The sequence below is a fragment of the Taudactylus pleione genome, unplaced genomic scaffold (assembly GCF_031769625.1).
Source record: "Taudactylus pleione unplaced genomic scaffold, aTauple2 ptg001386l, whole genome shotgun sequence".
Lineage (NCBI taxonomy): Eukaryota > Metazoa > Chordata > Amphibia > Anura > Myobatrachidae > Taudactylus > Taudactylus pleione.
In genome coordinates, this window is record NW_028285786.1 from 340,035 (window position 1) to 352,763 (window position 12,729).

Sequence of the window (12,729 nt, forward strand, 5' to 3'; positions counted from 1 at the left end):
TCTTAAATTACACCACACAGCAGCTTTACCTGATGGATGTATAGTACTGGCACGAAAAAATTATTTTGAGGAGCTAGACATTGAGAGTCCCTGGCTCCATGATAAATTGTTCTGGTGCTAAAGAAAGAAGACATTAATGACTCAGATATCAAATATGGTCTAATTGGTTATCATGAAAAAAATACTTTTGTACAAGAGCACAAGTCTTTTAGTAGCTAACTGAAAAATATTCACTAAGAAAGGAAGATAGCTGACTCTCTGTTATCAATTTCCATTGTCTGTTTTGACATCTCACTGTTGCTCAAGTATTAGAAATGATGCGCTGAACTGAAAGTGCATCATTTCTTTGAAAGGTTGGTGTTTTTGGCAAAAATATTCCAAGGACCTCACTTTCCCAGCCCGGGAATCGAACCCGGGCCGCGGCGGTGAGAGCGCCGAATCCTAGCCAGTAGACCACCAGGGAGGGATGGTTTAGTTTGACACTCCATGTCAAAAAAAATACTTTTGTACAAGAGCACAAGTCTTTTAGTAGCTAACTGAAAAATATTCACTAAGAAAGGAAGATAGCTGACTCTTTGTTATCAATTTCCATTGTCTGTTTTGACAACTCACTGTTGCTCAAGTATTAGAAATGATGTTCTGAACTGAAAGTGCATCATTTCTTTGAAAGGTTGGTGTTTTTGGCAAAAATATTCCGAGGACCTCACTTTCCCTGACCAGGAATCGAACCCAGGCCGCAGCGGTGAGAGCGCCGAATCCTAGCCACTAGACCACCTGGGAGGGATGGTTTAGTTTGACACTCCATGAAAGAAAAGGAAGTTTCCTGAATGAAGTCCAAAGCAATGGAATGTGAGGGAGTGGGCTACTAGGAATCAGTTTTAGAAGGAAGGAGAGTAAAAATGGTTGTGCATAGCAGTCTTAAATTACACCACACAGCAGCTTTACCTGATGGATGTATAGTACTGGCACGAAAAAATTATTTTGAGGAGCTAGACGTTGAGAGTCCCTGGCTCCATGATAAATTGTTCTGGTGCTAAAGAAAGAAGACATTAATGATTCAGATATCAAATATGGTCTAATTGGTTCTGATGAAAAAAATACCTTTGTACAAGAGCACAAGTCTTTTAGTAGCTAACTGAAAAATATTCACTAAGAAAGGAAGATAGCTGACTCTTTGTTATCAATTTCCATTGTCTGTTTTGACAACTCACTGTTGCTCAAGTATTAGAAATGATGCGCTGAACTGAAAGTGCATCATTTCTTTGAAAGGTTGGAGTTTTTGGCCAAAATTTTCCAAGGAACTCACTTTCCCTGACCGGGAATCGAACCCGGGCCGCGGCGGTGAGAGCGCCGAATCCTAGCCACTAGACCACCAGGGAGGGATGGTTTAGTTTGACACTCCATGAAAGAAAAGGAAGTTTCCTGAATGAAGTCCAAAGCAATGGAATGTGAGGGAGTGGGCTACTAGGAATCAGTTTTAGAAGGAAGGAGAGTAAAAATGGTTGTGCATAGCAGTCTTAAATTACACCACACAGCAGCTTTACCTGATGGATGTATAGTACTGGCACAAAAAAATTATTTTGAGGAGCTAGACGTTGAGAGTCCCTGGCTCCATGATAAATTGTTCTGGTGCTAAAGAAAGAAGACATTAATGATTCAGATATCAAATATGGTCTAATTGGTTCTGATGAAAAAAATACTTTTGTACAAGAGCACAAGTCTTTTAGTAGCTAACTGAAAAATATTCACTAAGAAAGGAAGATAGCTGACTCTTTGTTATCAATTTCCATTGTCTGTTTTGACAACTCACTGTTGCTCAAGTATTAGAAATGATGCGCTGAACTGAAAGTGCATAATTTCTTTGAAAGGTTGGTGTTTTTGGCAAAAATATTCCGAGGACCTCACTTTCCCCGAACGGGAATCGAACCCGGGCCGCGGCGGTGAGAGCGCCGAATCCTACCACTAGACCACCAGGGAGGGATGGTTTAGTTTGACACTCCATGAAAGAAAAGGAAGTTTCCTGAATGAAGTCCAAAGCAATGGAATGTGAGGGAGTGGGCTACTAGGAATCAGTTTTAGAAGGAAGGAGAGTAAAAATGGTTGTGCATAGCAGTCTTAAATTACACCACACAGCAGCTTTACCTGATGGATGTATAGTACTGGCACGAAAAAATTATTTTGAGGAGCAATGGAATGTGAGGGAGTGGGCTACTAGGAATCAGTTTTAGAAGGAAGGAGAGTAAAAATGGTTGTGCATAGCAGTCTTAAATTACACCACACAGCAGCTTTACCTGATGGATGTATAGTACTGGCACGAAAAAATTATTTTGAGGAGCTAGACATTGAGAGTCCCTGGCTCCATGATAAATTGTTCTGGTGCTAAAGAAAGAAGACATTAATGACTCAGATATCAAATATGGTCTAATTGGTTCTCATGAAAAAAATACTTTTGTACAAGAGCACAAGTCTTTTAGTAGCTAACTGAAAAATATTCACTAAGAAAGGAAGATAGCTGACTCTCTGTTATCAATTTCCATTGTCTGTTTTGACATCTCACTGTTGCTCAAGTATTAGAAATGATGCGCTGAACTGAAAGTGCATCATTTCTTTGAAAGGTTGGTGTTTTTGGCAAAAATATTCCAAGGACCTCACTTTCCCAGCCCGGGAATCGAACCCGGGCCGCGGCGGTGAGAGCGCCGAATCCTAGCCAGTAGACCACCAGGGAGGGATGGTTTAGTTTGACACTCCATGTCAAAAAAAATACTTTTGTACAAGAGCACAAGTCTTTTAGTAGCTAACTGAAAAATATTCACTAAGAAAGGAAGATAGCTGACTCTTTGTTATCAATTTCCATTGTCTGTTTTGACAACTCACTGTTGCTCAAGTATTAGAAATGATGTTCTGAACTGAAAGTGCATCATTTCTTTGAAAGGTTGGTGTTTTTGGCAAAAATATTCCGAGGACCTCACTTTCCCTGACCAGGAATCGAACCCAGGCCGCAGCGGTGAGAGCGCCGAATCCTAGCCACTAGACCACCTGGGAGGGATGGTTTAGTTTGACACTCCATGAAAGAAAAGGAAGTTTCCTGAATGAAGTCCAAAGCAATGGAATGTGAGGGAGTGGGCTACTAGGAATCAGTTTTAGAAGGAAGGAGAGTAAAAATGGTTGTGCATAGCAGTCTTAAATTACACCACACAGCAGCTTTACCTGATGGATGTATAGTACTGGCACGAAAAAATTATTTTGAGGAGCAATGGAATGTGAGGGAGTGGGCTACTAGGAATCAGTTTTAGAAGGAAGGAGAGTAAAAATGGTTGTGCATAGCAGTCTTAAATTACACCACACAGCAGCTTTACCTGATGGATGTATAGTACTGGCACGAAAAAATTATTTTGAGGAGCTAGACATTGAGAGTCCCTGGCTCCATGATAAATTGTTCTGGTGCTAAAGAAAGAAGACATTAATGACTCAGATATCAAATATGGTCTAATTGGTTCTCATGAAAAAAATACTTTTGTACAAGAGCACAAGTCTTTTAGTAGCTAACTGAAAAATATTCACTAAGAAAGGAAGATAGCTGACTCTCTGTTATCAATTTCCATTGTCTGTTTTGACATCTCACTGTTGCTCAAGTATTAGAAATGATGCGCTGAACTGAAAGTGCATCATTTCTTTGAAAGGTTGGTGTTTTTGGCAAAAATATTCCAAGGACCTCACTTTCCCAGCCCGGGAATCGAACCCGGGCCGCGGCGGTGAGAGCGCCGAATCCTAGCCAGTAGACCACCAGGGAGGGATGGTTTAGTTTGACACTCCATGTCAAAAAAAATACTTTTGTACAAGAGCACAAGTCTTTTAGTAGCTAACTGAAAAATATTCACTAAGAAAGGAAGATAGCTGACTCTTTGTTATCAATTTCCATTGTCTGTTTTGACAACTCACTGTTGCTCAAGTATTAGAAATGATGTTCTGAACTGAAAGTGCATCATTTCTTTGAAAGGTTGGTGTTTTTGGCAAAAATATTCCGAGGACCTCACTTTCCCTGACCAGGAATCGAACCCAGGCCGCAGCGGTGAGAGCGCCGAATCCTAGCCACTAGACCACCTGGGAGGGATGGTTTAGTTTGACACTCCATGAAAGAAAAGGAAGTTTCCTGAATGAAGTCCAAAGCAATGGAATGTGAGGGAGTGGGCTACTAGGAATCAGTTTTAGAAGGAAGGAGAGTAAAAATGGTTGTGCATAGCAGTCTTAAATTACACCACACAGCAGCTTTACCTGATGGATGTATAGTACTGGCACGAAAAAATTATTTTGAGGAGCTAGACATTGAGAGTCCCTGGCTCCATGATAAATTGTTCTGGTGCTAAAGAAAGAAGACATTAATGACTCAGATATCAAATATGGTCTAATTGGTTCTCATGAAAAAAATACTTTTGTACAAGAGCACAAGTCTTTTAGTAGCTAACTGAAAAATATTCACTAAGAAAGGAAGATAGCTGACTCTCTGTTATCAATTTCCATTGTCTGTTTTGACATCTCACTGTTGCTCAAGTATTAGAAATGATGCGCTGAACTGAAAGTGCATCATTTCTTTGAAAGGTTGGTGTTTTTGGCAAAAATATTCCAAGGACCTCACTTTCCCAGCCCGGGAATCGAACCCGGGCCGCGGCGGTGAGAGCGCCGAATCCTAGCCAGTAGACCACCAGGGAGGGATGGTTTAGTTTGACACTCCATGTCAAAAAAAATACTTTTGTACAAGAGCACAAGTCTTTTAGTAGCTAACTGAAAAATATTCACTAAGAAAGGAAGATAGCTGACTCTTTGTTATCAATTTCCATTGTCTGTTTTGACAACTCACTGTTGCTCAAGTATTAGAAATGATGTTCTGAACTGAAAGTGCATCATTTCTTTGAAAGGTTGGTGTTTTTGGCAAAAATATTCCGAGGACCTCACTTTCCCTGACCAGGAATCGAACCCAGGCCGCAGCGGTGAGAGCGCCGAATCCTAGCCACTAGACCACCTGGGAGGGATGGTTTAGTTTGACACTCCATGAAAGAAAAGGAAGTTTCCTGAATGAAGTCCAAAGCAATGGAATGTGAGGGAGTGGGCTACTAGGAATCAGTTTTAGAAGGAAGGAGAGTAAAAATGGTTGTGCATAGTAGTCTTAAATTACACCACACAGCAGCTTTACCTGATGGATGTATAGTACTGGCACGAAAAAATTATTTTGAGGAGCTAGACGTTGAGAGTCCCTGGCTCCATGATAAATTGTTCTGGTGCTAAAGAAAGAAGACATTAATGATTCAGATATCAAATATGGTCTAATTGGTTCTGATGAAAAAAATACTTTTGTACAAGAGCACAAGTCTTTTAGTAGCTAACTGAAAAATATTCACTAAGAAAGGAAGATAGCTGACTCTTTGTTATCAATTTCCATTGTCTGTTTTGACATCTCACTGTTGCTCAAGTATTAGAAATGATGCGCTGAACTGAAAGTGCATCATTTCTTTGAAAGGTTGGTGTTTTGGGCAAAAATGTTCCGAGGACCTCACTTTCCCTGACCGGGAATCGAACTCAGGCAGCTGCGGTGAGAGCGCTGAATCCTAACCACTAGACTACCAGGGAGGGATGGTTTAGTTTGACACTCCATGAAAGAAAAGGAAGTTTCCTGAATGAAGTCCAAAGCAATGGAATGTGAGGGAGTGGGCTACTAGGAATCAGTTTTAGAAGGAAGGAGAGTAAAAATGGTTGTGCATAGCAGTCTTAAATTACACCACACAGCAGCTTTACCTGATGGATGTATAGTACTGGCACGAAAAAATTATTTTGAGGAGCTAGACGTTGAGAGTCCCTGGCTCCATGATAAATTGTTCTGGTGCTAAAGAAAGAAGACATTAATGATTCAGATATCAAATATGGTCTAATTGGTTCTGATGAAAAAAATACTTTTGTACAAGAGCACAAGTCTTTTAGTAGCTAACTGAAAAATATTCACTAAGAAAGGAAGATAGCTGACTCTTTGTTATCAATTTCCATTGTCTGTTTTGACAACTCACTGTTGCTCAAGTATTAGAAATGATGCGCTGAACTGAAAGTGCATCATTTCTTTGAAAGGTTGGTGTTTTTGGCAAAAATATTCCGAGGACCTCACTTTCCCTGACCGGGAATCGAACCCGGGCCGCAGCGGTGAGAGCACCGAATCCTAGCCACTAGACCACCTGGGAGGGAAGGTTTAGCTTGACACTCCATGAAAGAAAAGGAAGTTTCCTGAATGAAGTCCAAAGCAATGGAATGTGAGGGAGTGGGCTACTAGGAATCAGTTTTAGAAGGAAGGAGAGTAAAAATGGTTGTGCATAGCAGTCTTAAATTACACCACACAGCAGCTTTACCTGATGGATGTATAGTACTGGCACGAAAAAATTATTTTGAGGAGCTAGACATTGAGAGTCCCTGGCTCCATGATAAATTGTTCTGGTGCTAAAGAAAGAAGACATTAATGACTCAGATATCAAATATGGTCTAATTGGTTATCATGAAAAAAATACTTTTGTACAAGAGCACAAGTCTTTTAGTAGCTAACTGAAAAATATTCACTAAGAAAGGAAGATAGCTGACTCTGTTATCAATTTCCATTGTCTGTTTTGACATCTCACTGTTGCTCAAGTATTAGAAATGATGCGCTGAACTGAAAGTGCATCATTTCTTTGAAAGGTTGGTGTTTTTGGCAAAAATATTCCAAGGACCTCACTTTCCCAGCCCGGGAATCGAACCCGGGCCGCGGCGGTGAGAGCGCCGAATCCTAGCCAGTAGACCTCCAGGGAGGGATGGTTTAGTTTGACACTCCATGTCAAAAAAAATACTTTTGTACAAGAGCACAAGTCTTTTAGTAGCTAACTGAAAAATATTCACTAAGAAAGGAAGATAGCTGACTCTTTGTTATCAATTTCCATTGTCTGTTTTGACAACTCACTGTTGCTCAAGTATTAGAAATGATGCGCTGAACTGAAAGTGCATCATTTCTTTGAAAGGTTGGTGTTTTTGGCAAAAATATTCAGAGGACCTCACTTTCCTTGACCGGGAATCGAACCCGGGCCGCGGCGGTGAGAGCGCTGAATCCTAGCCACTAGACCACCAGGGAGGGATGGTTTAGTTTGACACTCCATGAAAGAAAAGGAAGTTTCCTGAATGAAGTCCAAAGCAATGGAATGTGAGGGAGTGGGCTACTAGGAATCAGTTTTAGAAGGAAGGAGAGTAAAAATGGTTGTGCATAGCAGTCTTAAATTACACCACACAGCAGCTTTACCTGATGGATGTATAGTACTGGCACGAAAAAATTATTTTGAGGAGCTAGACGTTGAGAGTCCCTGGCTCCATGATAAATTGTTCTGGTGCTAAAGAAAGAAGACATTAATGACTCAGATATCAAATATGGTCTAATTGGTTCTGATGAAAAAAATACTTTTGTACAAGAGCACAAGTCTTTTAGTAGCTAACTGAAAAATATTCACTAAGAAAGGAAGATAGCTGACTCTTTGTTATCAATTTCCATTGTCTGTTTTGACAACTCACTGTTGCTCAAGTATTAGAAATGATGCGCTGAACTGAAAGTGTATCATTTCTTTGAAAGGTTGGTGTTTTTGGCAAAAATATTCCGAGGACCTCACTTTCCCTGACCAGGAATCGAACCCCGGCCGCAGCGGTGAGAGCGCCGAATCCTAGCCACTAGACCAACTGGGAGGGATGGTTTCGTTTGACACTCCATGAAAGAAAAGGAAGTTTCCTGAATGAAGTCCAAAGCAATGGAATGTGAGGGAGTGGGCTACTAGGAATCAGTTTTAGAAGGAAGGAGAGTAAAAATGGTTGTGCATAGCAGTCTTAAATTACACCACACAGCAGCTTTACCTGATGGATGTATAGTACTGGCACGAAAAAATTATTTTGAGGAGCTAGACGTTGAGAGTCCCTGGCTCCATGATAAATTGTTCTGGTGCTAAAGAAAGAAGACATAAATGAATCAGATATCAAATATGGTCTAATTGGTTCTGATGAAAAAAATACTTTTGCACAAGAGCACAAGTCGTTTAGTAGCTAACTGAAAAATATTCACTAAGAAAGGAAGATAGCTGACTCTTTGTTATCAATTTCCATTGTCTGTTTTGACAACTCACTGTTGCTCAAGTATTAGAAATGATGCGCTGAACTGAAAGTGCATCATTTCTTTGAAAGGTTGGTGTTTTTGGCAAAAATATTCCGAGGACCTCACTTTCCCTGACCAGAAATCGAACCAGGGACGCGGCGGTGAGAGCGCCGAATCCTAGCCACTAGACCACCAGGGAGGGATGGTTTAGTTTGACACTCCATGTAAAAAAAAATACTTTTGTACAAGAGCACAAGTCTTTTAGTAGCTAACTGAAAAATATTCACTAAGAAAGGAAGATAGCTGACTCTTTGTTATCAATTTCCATTGTCTGTTTTGACATCTCACTGTTGCTCAAGTATTAGAAATGATGCGCTGAACTGAAAGTGCATCATTTCTTTGAAAGGTTGGTGTTTTTGGCAAAAATATTCCGAGGACCTCACTTTCCCTGACCGGGAATCGAACCCAGGCCGCGGCGGTGAGAGCGCCGAATCCTAGCCACTAGACCACCAGGGAGGGAAGGTTTAGTTTGACACTCCATGAAAGAAAAGGAAGTTTCCTGAATGAAGTCCAAAGCAATGGAATGTGAGGGAGTGGGCTACTAGGAATCAGTTTTAGAAGGAAGGAGAGTAAAAATGGTTGTGCATAGCAGTCTTAAATTACACCACACAGCAGCTTTACCTGATGGATGTATAGTACTGGCACAAAAAAATTATTTTGAGGAGCTAGACGTTGAGTGTCCCTGGCTCCATGATAAATTGTTCTGGTGCTAAAGAAAGAAGACATTAATGATTCAGATATCAAATATGGTCTAATTGGTTCTGATGAAAAAAATACTTTTGTACAAGAGCACAAGTCTTTTAGTAGCTAACTGAAAAATATTCACTAAGAAAGGAAGATAGCTGACTCTTTGTTATCAATTTCCATTGTCTGTTTTGACATCTCACTGTTGCTCAAGTATTAGAAATGATGCGCTGAACTGAAAGTGCATCATTTCTTTGAAAGGTTGGTGTTTTTGGCAAAAATATTCCGAGGACCTCACTTTCCCTGACCGGGAATCGAACCCGGGCCGCGGCAGTGAGAGCGCCGAATCCTAGCCACTCTTTTGTACAAGAGCACAAGTCGTTTAGTAGCTAACTGAAAAATATTCACTAAGAAAGGAAGATAGCTGACTCTTTGTTATCAATTTCCATTGTCTGTTTTGACAACTCACTGTTGCTCAAGTATTAGAAATGATGCGCTGAACTGAAAGTGCATCATTTCTTTGAAAGGTTGGTGTTTTTGGCAAAAATATTCCGAGGACCTCACTTTCCCTGACCAGGAATCGAACCCGGGCCGCGGCGGTGAGAGCGCCGAATCCTAGCCACTAGACCATCAGGGAGGGATGGTTTAATTTGACACTCCATGAAAGAAAAGGAAGTTTCCTGAATGAAGTCCAAAGCAATTTAATGTGAGGGAGTGGGCTACTAGGAATCAGTTTTAGAAGGAAGGAGAGTAAAAATGGTTGTGCATAGCAGTCTTAAATTACACCACACAGCAGCTTTACCTGATGGATGTATAGTACTGGCACGAAAAAATTATTTTGAGGAGCTAGACGTTGAGAGTCCCTGGCTCCATGATAAATTGTTCTGGTGCTAAAGAAAGAAGACATTAATGATTCAGATATCAAATATGGTCTAAGTGGTTCTGATGAAAAAAATACTTTTGTACAAGAGCACAAGTCTTTTAGTAGCTAACTGAAAAATATTCACTAAGAAAGGAAGATAGCTGACTCTTTGTTATCAATTTCCATTGTCTGTTTTGACAACTCACTGTTGCTCAAGTATTAGAAATGATGCGCTGAACTGAAAGTGCATCATTTCTTTGAAAGGTTGGTGTTTTTGGCAAAAATATTCCGAGGACCTCACTTTCCCTGACCAGAAATCGAACCCCGGCCGCAGCGGTGAGAGCGCCGAATCCTAGCCACTAGACCAACTGGGAGGGATGGTTTCGTTTGACACTCCATGAAAGAAAAGGAAGTTTCCTGAATGAAGTCCAAAGCAATGGAATGTGAGGGAGTGGGCTACTAGGAATCAGTTTTAGAAGGAAGGAGAGTAAAAATGGTTGTGCATAGCAGTCTTAAATTACACCACACAGCAGCTTTACCTGATGGATGTATAGTACTGGCACGAAAAAATTATTTTGAGGAGCTAGACGTTGAGAGTCCCTGGCTCCATGATAAATTGTTCTGGTGCTAAAGAAAGAAGACATTAATGAATCAGATATCAAATATGGTCTAATTGGTTCTGATGAAAAAAATACTTTTGCACAAGAGCACAAGTCGTTTAGTAGCTAACTGAAAAATATTCACTAAGAAAGGAAGATAGCTGACTCTTTGTTATCAATTTCCATTGTCTGTTTTGACAACTCACTGTTGCTCAAGTATTAGAAATGATGCGCTGAACTGAAAGTGCATCATTTCTTTGAAAGGTTGGTGTTTTTGGCAAAAATATTCAGAGGACCTCACTTTCCCTGACCAGAAATCGAACCCGGGACGCGGCGGTGAGAGCGCCGAATCCTAGCCACTAGACCACCAGGGAGGGATGGTTTAGTTTGACACTCCATGTAAAAAAAAATACTTTTGTACAAGAGCACAAGTCTTTTAGTAGCTAACTGAAAAATATTCACTAAGAAAGGAAGATAGCTGACTCTTTGTTATCAATTTCCATTGTCTGTTTTGACATCTCACTGTTGCTCAAGTATTAGAAATGATGCGCTGAACTGAAAGTGCATCATTTCTTTGAAAGGTTGGTGTTTTTGGCAAAAATATTCCGAGGACCTCACTTTCCCTGACCGGGAATCGAACCCAGGCCGCGGCGGTGAGAGCGCCGAATCCTAGCCACTAGACCACCAGGGAGGGAAGGTTTAGTTTGACACTCCATGAAAGAAAAGGAAGTTTCCTGAATGAAGTCCAAAGCAATGGAATGTGAGGGAGTGGGCTACTAGGAATCAGTTTTAGAAGGAAGGAGAGTAAAAATGGTTGTGCATAGCAGTCTTAAATTACACCACACAGCAGCTTTACCTGATGGATGTATAGTACTGGCACAAAAAAATTATTTTGAGGAGCTAGACGTTGAGTGTCCCTGGCTCCATGATAAATTGTTCTGGTGCTAAAGAAAGAAGACATTAATGATTCAGATATCAAATATGGTCTAATTGGTTCTGATGAAAAAAATACTTTTGTACAAGAGCACAAGTCTTTTAGTAGCTAACTGAAAAATATTCACTAAGAAAGGAAGATAGCTGACTCTTTGTTATCAATTTCCATTGTCTGTTTTGACATCTCACTGTTGCTCAAGTATTAGAAATGATGCGCTGAACTGAAAGTGCATCATTTCTTTGAAAGGTTGGTGTTTTTGGCAAAAATATTCCGAGGACCTCACTTTCCCTGACCGGGAATCGAACCCGGGCCGCGGCGGTGAGAGCGCCGAATCCTAGCCACTCTTTTGTACAAGAGCACAAGTCGTTTAGTAGCTAACTGAAAAATATTCACTAAGAAAGGAAGATAGCTGACTCTTTGTTATCAATTTCCATTGTCTGTTTTGACAACTCACTGTTGCTCAAGTATTAGAAATGATGCGCTGAACTGAAAGTGCATCATTTCTTTGAAAGGTTGGTGTTTTTGGCAAAAATATTCCGAGGACCTCACTTTCCCTGACCAGGAATCGAACCCGGGCCGCGGCGGTGAGAGCGCCGAATCCTAGCCACTAGACCATCAGGGAGGGATGGTTTAATTTGACACTCCATGAAAGAAAAGGAAGTTTCCTGAATGAAGTCCAAAGCAATTTAATGTGAGGGAGTGGGCTACTAGGAATCAGTTTTAGAAGGAAGGAGAGTAAAAATGGTTGTGCATAGCAGTCTTAAATTACACCACACAGCAGCTTTACCTGATGGATGTATAGTACTGGCACGAAAAAATTATTTTGAGGAGCTAGACGTTGAGAGTCCCTGGCTCCATGATAAATTGTTCTGGTGCTAAAGAAAGAAGACATTAATGATTCAGATATCAAATATGGTCTAAGTGGTTCTGATGAAAAAAATACTTTTGTACAAGAGCACAAGTCTTTTAGTAGCTAACTGAAAAATATTCACTAAGAAAGGAAGATAGCTGACTCTTTGTTATCAATTTCCATTGTCTGTTTTGACAACTCACTGTTGCTCAAGTATTAGAAATGATGCGCTGAACTGAAAGTGCATCATTTCTTTGAAAGGTTGGTGTTTTTGGCAAAAATATTCCGAGGACCTCACTTTCCCTGACCAGAAATCGAACCCCGGCCGCAGCGGTGAGAGCGCCGAATCCTAGCCACTAGACCAACTGGGAGGGATGGTTTCGTTTGACACTCCATGAAAGAAAAGGAAGTTTCCTGAATGAAGTCCAAAGCAATGGAATGTGAGGGAGTGGGCTACTAGGAATCAGTTTTAGAAGGAAGGAGAGTAAAAATGGTTGTGCATAGCAGTCTTAAATTACACCACACAGCAGCTTTACCTGATGGATGTATAGTACTGGCACGAAAAAATTATTTTGAGGAGCTAGACGTTGAGAGTCCCTGGCTCCA

The 12,729-nt window shown here is 40.7% G+C and overlaps 6 non-coding genes across 6 annotated transcripts; all 6 read right to left on the minus strand.

The window, feature by feature from the left end:
• Positions 1 to 1,307: 1,307 nt before the first annotated feature.
• TRNAE-CUC (transfer RNA glutamic acid (anticodon CUC)) lies at positions 1,308 to 1,379 on the minus strand. The gene has a single exon. It is a non-coding gene; the product is annotated as a tRNA-Glu (tRNA).
• A 527-nt stretch (positions 1,380 to 1,906) lies between these two features.
• On the minus strand, positions 1,907 to 1,977 carry TRNAE-CUC (transfer RNA glutamic acid (anticodon CUC)). Its single transcript has one exon. It is a non-coding gene; the product is annotated as a tRNA-Glu (tRNA).
• Positions 1,978 to 8,578: 6,601 nt separating this feature from the next.
• Positions 8,579 to 8,650, minus strand: TRNAE-CUC (transfer RNA glutamic acid (anticodon CUC)). The gene has a single exon. It is a non-coding gene; the product is annotated as a tRNA-Glu (tRNA).
• Positions 8,651 to 9,443: 793 nt separating this feature from the next.
• Positions 9,444 to 9,515, minus strand: TRNAE-CUC (transfer RNA glutamic acid (anticodon CUC)). Its single transcript has one exon. It is a non-coding gene; the product is annotated as a tRNA-Glu (tRNA).
• A 1,443-nt stretch (positions 9,516 to 10,958) lies between these two features.
• Positions 10,959 to 11,030, minus strand: TRNAE-CUC (transfer RNA glutamic acid (anticodon CUC)). Its single transcript has one exon. It is a non-coding gene; the product is annotated as a tRNA-Glu (tRNA).
• A 793-nt stretch (positions 11,031 to 11,823) lies between these two features.
• On the minus strand, positions 11,824 to 11,895 carry TRNAE-CUC (transfer RNA glutamic acid (anticodon CUC)). Its single transcript has one exon. It is a non-coding gene; the product is annotated as a tRNA-Glu (tRNA).
• Between the last annotated feature and the right edge of the window lie 834 nt (positions 11,896 to 12,729).